This window comes from Megalobrama amblycephala, linkage group LG7 (genome assembly GCF_018812025.1).
Source record: "Megalobrama amblycephala isolate DHTTF-2021 linkage group LG7, ASM1881202v1, whole genome shotgun sequence".
NCBI lineage: Eukaryota > Metazoa > Chordata > Actinopteri > Cypriniformes > Xenocyprididae > Megalobrama > Megalobrama amblycephala.
In genome coordinates this window covers 53731461-53739886 of record NC_063050.1, presented here as the reverse complement: position 1 = coordinate 53739886, position 8426 = coordinate 53731461, and the positions used below count along the sequence as shown (strand labels likewise).

The 8426-nt window shown below is 34.3% G+C and overlaps 1 long non-coding RNA gene across 1 annotated transcript; it reads left to right on the top strand.

Moving 5' to 3' along the window:
- The first annotated feature begins 559 nt into the window (after positions 1-559).
- Positions 560-6526, top strand: LOC125271483. Its single transcript, XR_007185643.1, has 2 exons — positions 560-655; positions 5989-6526. It is a non-coding gene; the product is annotated as an uncharacterized LOC125271483 (long non-coding RNA).
- The last annotated feature ends 1900 nt before the right edge of the window (positions 6527-8426 follow it).

The window sequence follows — 8426 nt, the reverse complement described above, 5'->3', positions numbered from 1 at the left end:
GCCGTGACTCCCACAGGCCTGTAAACCAATGAAAATGTAGCCTTTCTGAATGGAAACACTGCAATCAACCAGCTCACACTGTTTTACCAGCAGTGGTTTGTGGGGTTTCTGTCGGCCGTCGCTTTCAATTTGCGGTACACTGCCCTTTATAAGTGCTCCTCAGCGCTGCTTGCAGGTTTGTCTTGTTAAATCATATTTAACACAGAAGGCTGGAGGACTACATTTCTTCTGGCCATCTAACCTTGTACTACCCTAACCTCTCGCTTTGTAATCCAATCTGCTAATTTAGCAGAAAAACATAGAGCAATTGAATGAAAATATGTCACTAATTGTTTGTTTTAAATCTGACTTTTACTGAACTAGAAAAAAATGCATTTGGAATGAGCGAAAGTGCATTTGAGATGGGATAATGTCTTTAATTGTAATGATAACTTGCGTTGAGTGCTACATATTAAATATTTGATGAGATGCTGTATATTTGATAGAATACCTCCAAACTCTGAGTGCCATAATTGAGATTCTTGTGTGTAGATTTGGGATATTTTTGTAATGCATTCATCTTTCCAGACAGTCCAAGGGAGACTGGTTTTGAGGACAAAACCACAAACTGTGCAGGCCAACACTGGCTGAAGAGTGACCTTGGGTTGTCCATGAGGTAAAGATTTAATGCAAAACTGAAGTCCTTTTTCACTGGAAATGTATTCCCTTATCTATAGTTTTCAAATGTCAATCAACAGCAGATTCCAACTGGGCATATCATGGTTACAAAATATGGAAGAACATTGATGTTTCGTTGACGTCAAACCTGGTGGGACGTGTCAAGTTTGAAAAATGTGCAGAGAGCTGTGTGGGTAGACCTCACTCCCATGGCCTCAAGTGGCACACTAGTGATTAACGCTAGAGACTACAGTCTTTAGCGTCCTTGTTAGTGTGCCTGCCTCCAATGCCGGAGACGTTGGTTCGAATCCCGCTCGGAGCGGGTTCAGTAGGACTGGTAACATTTGGTGCTGTGACCCGAATGGGAGTGAGATTTAGGGGGGGGTGAGTGTAACGGAGGCCAGTGCATGTAAAGTAAAAAAAAATAAAAAAATGCAAGAGCTGTGCATGTAAACCTCACTGGCCTGGCCTCAAGAGGCACTAGTGACTGACTGCAGTCTTTAGGGTCCTTGTTAGCGCGCCTGTCTCCCATGCTGGAGACACTGGTTAGAATCCCACTTGGAGCAGGTCGAGTTGGTCTGGTTACACTTACATAAATAAGATTTGAGAAAATTAAAAAAATAATTTAATTTTAGTCTGTTCCTTACTCAAAGATATATGACTTCAGAAAACGTAATATATATATATATATAAAATGTTTTCTGAAGTCATATATCTTATATATATATACACATACTATATATATACAGCTATGGAAAAAATTAAGAGACCACTTAACATTGATTTCTGAACTTGGAGTGGTCTCTTAATTTTTTCCATAGCTGTATATATATACACACACTGCCATTCACAAGGTCTGTATGATATTTTTTTTTTTCTTATGTTTTTGAAAGAAGTCTTTTGTGCTCATCAAGGCTGCATTTATTTGATCAAAAATACAGTAAAAACAGCAATATTGTAAAATCCAGAACATTTCTTAGTATTATCAATGTTGAAAGCAGATGTGCTTTTAAATATTTTTATATAAACCGGGATATATATTTTTTTCATGATTAGTAGATGAATAGAAAGTTAGAACAGAATTTATTGAAATAGAAATCTTTTGTAACATTATAAATGCCTTTACTTTCACTTTTGATAAATCTAATGCATCCTTGATGAATAAAAATATTAATTAAAAATAATTACTCATGCATAACAATTTCATATGGTTAATTATCTTTGCCGAGGATAATGCCTTAACCTTTTAAAGCCTTACATATGAAATAGTAATTGAAATTGAACTGTTTATTGAACCTTTAGACAATATACTAAAACATCATAAAAAATAAATAAATAAAAAAGATAAGTTTGCATATGTACTTTGTGTTGAGTATCATATTTGATACATCAGGCTTATATGGCTCATATAGTATGATATAGTTAGAATATGGAGCTCACACTTGAGGAGGGAAAACACCTCAGTTTTTTATATATATATATATATATACAGCTATGGAAAAAATTAAGAGACCACTCCAAGTTCAGAAATCAATGTTAAGTGGTCTCTTAATTTTTTCCATAGCTGTATATATATATATATATATATATATATATATATATATATATATATATATATATATATATATATATATATATATATATATATATATATATATATATATTGGAGATATAGGATATTGGAGATATAGAGTGACAAATGATATCATGTATTAAAATATATATATATATATATATATATATATATATATATATATATATATTAATACATGATATCAGTTGTCACTCTATATCTCCAAAAAAGATCTTATCAAGATGATATTTAAATGATTAGTTTTAAAACATAAACCCCTGGTTTCACAGGCAAAGCTTAAGCTTAATCCCAGACTAAAATGCATGTTTGAGCTGTTTTAACTGAAAGCAACTTGCACTGACATATCTTATAATATGTCAGTGCCAGTGTTTTGTCTCAGGATGCACACGGTAATGTTTTTTTTCTTCTTCTTTTTCTCTAAAGAACATTTATAAAAGCTACTCTAATGTCCTATTTGAACTAAGGTCTTATCTGGCTTAAACAAAGCCCTGTCTGTGAAACCAGGCCATACTGTTATGCAATAAGGTGATGACTGAGAGATGAACAAATAAACCTTCCTCGCGATTAATCATGTTTGATACTCACATTTTAGCATGATTTTTTTCTAAAACATAAACTCCCGGTTTCACAGGCAAAGCTTAAGGTTAATCCCAGACTAAAATGCATGTTTGAGCTGTTTTAACTGAAAGCAACTTGCACTGACATATCTTATAATATGTCAGTGCCATTGTTTTGTCTCAGGATGCACACCAGTAATGGTTTTTTTTTTTCTTCTTCTTTTTTTCTCTAAAGAACATTTATAAAAGCTACTCTAATGTCCTATTTGAACTAAGGTCTTATCTGTCTTAAACAAAGCCCTGTCTGTGAAACCAGGCCATAATGTAATGCAATAAGGTGATGACTGAGAGATGAACGTGATGAATCATGTTTGATACTCACATTTTAGCATGATTTTTTTCTAGAACATACTGTATGGACAATCTAACAGTGTCCATCTTAAAATATTACTAACAATATAAAAGTTATTCTTAAATTTACTAAGAATACTTATTTCACAGCAAAAAGATGTGTATGTGTTTTTACAATGATATTAAAAGACCTTTAACTTGCTAAAAAAAGTATAAAGTATCAATCAGATGTGTGCAACAGGTTTTTCAGCAAAGTGTTGATCATGTTGATAATTTAGAGGCCTTAGATGTTTCAAATATGATACAGTAGGCTGTATAGGGTTTAAATACACATAGGGATCACTTTTAAAGGAATAGATTACCAAAAAAAAAAAAAAAAAAAATGTTTTTGAAGTCATACGGTAGCTTGTGATGAACATATGTACTATAACAAATTTAAAATGCGTTGGATGGAAAACCATGTAAGGCTTGATTAAATTATTAATAAAAAAATAAAGACAACATGCAGGTTTAAAGGGGTCAAGATACAGTGCTGCTTGAAAGTTTGTGAACCGCTTGCAGAATCTGTGAAAATGTGAACTATTTTAACAAAATAAGAGGGATCATACAAAATGCATGTTATTTGTTTTTATTTACATAAAAGATGTTTACATATAATTCAATAGCTGAATTTATTAAAATAATCATGTTCAAAGGTTTGTGAACCACTGATTCTTAATACTCTGTGTGGTTACCTGGATGATCTACGACTGTTAAACTGAGCTCTGTTCTTCAGAAAAATCCTCCAGGTCCTGCATATTCTTCAGTTTTCCAGCATCTTTTGCATACCCTTTCCAGCAGTGGCTGTATGATTTTGAGATCCATCTTTTTACACTGAGGACAACTGAGGGACTCAAACACAACTATTAAAAACGGTTCACACATTCACTGATGCTCCAGAAGGAAACACGATGCATTAAGAGCCGGGAGATGAAAAATTTTGAAAACAGGATGAAGAAGTCCAAATTTTTCTTATTTTGTTTAAATATATATATTTTTTTCATTTAGTACTGCCCTTCAGAAGCAACAGAAGATATTTTCACATTTCCTGGAAGACAAATTAAGTACAATTTACCTTGATCTTCGAATTCAAAAAGTTCACCCCCCGACTCTTAATGCATCATGTTTCCTTCTGGATCATCAGTGAATGTTTGAACCTTTTTTTAACAGTTGTGTTTGAGTCCCTCAATTTTCCCGGTGTGAAAAGATGAATCTCAAAATCATACAGTCACTCCTGGAAAGGGTTCAAATATGCAAAAAATCCTTGAAAACTAAAGAATCTGTAGGACCTGGAGGATCTTTCTGAACAACAGAGCTCAGTTTAACTGCTCAGGACAAACACGAGACTCATGAACAACCATCACAAAACAAACAAACAGTCATAGATCATCCAGGTAACCACACACAATAAGAATCAATGGTTCCCAAACTTTTGAACGGGGTCATTTGAATAAATTCAGCTATTTTTTTTTTTTTCTTCTTGTGAATTATATGTAAACATCTTTTATGTAAATATCTTACTCAGCACAGTACGAAATAAAAAAATAACATGCATTTTGTATGATCTCTCTTAATTTGTTAAAATTTTTCACAGATTCTTCAAGGGGTTCACAAACTTTCAAGCAGCACTGTATGTATTTTATTTTATTTTAATATGTTCCTTGAGGTTCACTTTTAAAGTTAATATATATATATATATATATATATATATATATATATATATATATATATATATATATATATATATATATATATTATATTATATTATATACCTCCTCTGCCACCTCCTTCCAGGCTTGGTCCCTACAGGATGAGTCCCGGTACATATATAAAGACTGATCGTAAAGAACCGAGTGATTACCCACAGCAATGATAAGCTTTTCCTCCATTTTGTGCCTCTATTTTCTGGTGTTGCATGAATGCAATTGGCTAGCGTCTGTGCTAGGGTATTTGCATATGGTGATCTGATTTGCTGACGCCTGCATTGGTGCTTGAAAAGTTGAAAATTTTTCAACTTTAGCCACAAGCAATGCCAGTGACATGACGCAACGGAACCCACAATTCAAAGTAAATCAGAAGCGTTAATGCAGACTCCCCGTGTGAATCAGCCGTGATGGGGTCTATTTGTGATTGAACACCAATGGGCGGGGCTTATGGTGTGATGATGCAATATTCATTGATGTCTTGCTCTGGAGGCAGGCTTATGCAAATGTATTTGCCTGTGTGATATCACAAATCCCCCAATATCCCAATGAGCTGTTTTTGGAGCTTGATTAAATAAAGGCTTTGTTTATAATGAGGAGGATGTTTTAAGCTATGAAACTTGCAGGACGTTTTAATGGTAAAAAGACCCCTTATATGTCAAAGAATCAAGGCACATTTCGTTTCTCATGTCATAACCCTTTTAAGTAAATTATGACAATTTTGGAGTATCTATTCCTTTAAATTCTACACAGTGGGATTCTTTCATTTTCATTTTTAAAGGCAGTATGTGGACGAACAATGTCTTCGTGCAGGTCTCATTAAAACAGCTCAGCTTGTTGCCTTTAATTGTAGACATTGTCCTTGTAATGCGCCCTACACACTTAAATAATTATAATGATCAGAAGAAAAAAGAATAAGGCGATGACAGATTTTCCCCTGGATAATTAGGTTCATCTCCTCCAGCAGTCAGTCTGTTGAATTTGGGAGTTTTAGGTTAAATAATGGATGTTAAATCAAGCATGCAACATTCATTTCTCTTACAGTATGAGCTGGATTTCACTTACATTTGTGTTTTTCTGTTTCTAGATAGACACCCTCCAGAGAAGAGTAAGCAGTAATGATCTTATCATTTCCTCCCTTGTTGCCTGACTGTAAAGGAAGAATATTTGCATTCTGTTGTGTAGATGATGTGAATGGAGACAGCAGTGCTCGTCTCACAAAGAGCAAATTAACAGCCCTGAAGCTGAACAATCACACTGTTGCCATTGGAAACCGACCACTTTATGAACTCACCTCTGAGAATAAAACCACTTTGCCATGTTCACACTCATGAGAAATCGATAAATGGTGGAATTGCGGAAGAACGCCTTGGTCTGTCTGGTTTGGCCAAATCAAATCATGCTAAGTTAACTGTGCAGAAGGTCACATCAACTTTAAGAAAGATTCATTCAGCCACTTTTTCAGAAGACAGAAATTGAAACTACAAGGTTAATCCGTGTTAGTTTGCTGGTTATGCTGTATTTATATTATAAAAAAAGGACATTTTAAGTTTGAAGTGATGGTTGTGAGGATGTTGTTTAGCTTTGTGAGGCCAACATAAAATGTGTAAATGTTGCCAAATGTAGTCTTTTGAACTGTTTATTATTTACGGTTATGGCTTTGTTAAAATTTCTAATCTTGACTATAACCAACAACGGTAATAGACATGCTAGAGTTGACTTTATTCAGACAGGATAAGCAGAGCCTGAGTATTTTTTCTAATGGTGTTTGCTGTGACATATTCATGTGTCATGGCTTGGGAAAGCATATTTTATGTCTGAATTATAGTAATTCCTACTCTGATGACTCAAACTGCATTATTACAAAGTGCTTGCACAATTTAAAGAGAAAAATTGAGGAAAAAAAAAAAAACAGGGTTAGAATAATCAAACGTTTGGAATCAGTGAGACATTTTTATGTTTTTGAAAGAATTAATTCTTAAGTTCACCAAGTCTGCATTTAATTGTTCACAAAACAGGCAGAAACAATAACATTGTGATTTATTAATGCCATTTAAATGAACTGTTTTCCATTATATTTAGGATGACATGTTTACCTGTGATAGCAAAGCTATTATTCAGAAACCATCCCTCAGAACACTCTGATGTGCTGATTTGGCACACAAAAACCTTTTTTCTTATTATCCCAATTGAAAATGGTGCTTATGCTTAATGAAGTGTGGAAACCGCAATACATAATTTTCTTGGAGTTTTTCAATGAACAAAAACTATGAAGAACAGCATTTGTTTAATTCAATGTAATGCATCATTGGTGAATAAAAGTATCCAGTTCTTTTTAAAAAACAAAACATGTCCTGAAGAGTTTAAATGAATGAAGAATGATAACTTTAACAATATTAGCTTCTACACCAATGCACAATATTGTTCTGTTTATTCTATGCGCATGCTGCAGTTTTGTCATGTGCCTTAATGGTGCAATATGTAGGATTTTCTGTCCGCTAGAGGTCGCTAAAGGCCTATTCAAAACAAAGGCTTAGCTTGATGACGGCAAGTTTGAGCACGGAATTTTAGGACATGTGGTCTTCACCTAACAGTCGGTGGAAAATAATCGGGATAGGACTTGGGAAGAAATCTTGTTCATGGATGCGATTATTAACATTATTGTAGTATGAAGCAGAGCAGGACCGAGTGTTGTGGGAGCTGAACGAGGCCGCTGGAGCGATTGTGCGACACACACCGCGAGCAGCGGAACTTTTATTATGCCGTAGTCGCCGGCGCCGCTTTCGTTTTTCTGGTCATGAGTATGAGGTAACGCAGCTCTGTTTATCATATTAGATACATTTGAGTGTGTTGGAAATGATGTTATAACGTTACTCTGTGCGTTCGCTCGGCGGCTGTTATGAGACACTTGTCGCACACTGCAGTAAGATAGATTGATTTTTAGAATATCATATTAAATGCTGGATGGCTTGTGTTGATAAATGGCATGCAATTAATTTTAAAACATATTGTATAATGGAGAAAATGCTGTATTACTGTTACTAAAATTAAAGCTGAATCTGATTATGCTATGTTAGCTACTTCACAAAATAGTGTTTTTCTCAGAGTCATGGTAAAGCATGGTACTCGCAAAAAAATCAAGAAAATTATATTTAAACAATAAGACTAAACATTTTGAGCTATATAACAATAATTAGTTTTCTGTATATAAATATATCAAAACAGTTGTTCCCTTATCTATTAAAACATGTAATACATTAAAGCGCCTTTGGTGTTTCCATGGTTTCTACAAAATAAAACTGGAAACCAAGGGTAACATGGGTATGACATAATTGAAAGGCGACTCCTCACACATCCCGGAGCCTTGGTTAAAGGGTTAGTTTACCCAAAAATGAAAATGATGTCCTTAATAACTCACCCTCATGTCGTTCCAAACCCGTAAGACCTCCGTTCATCTTTGGAACACAGTTTAAGATATTTTAGATTTAGTCCAAGAGCTTTCTGTCCCTCCATTGAAAATGTATG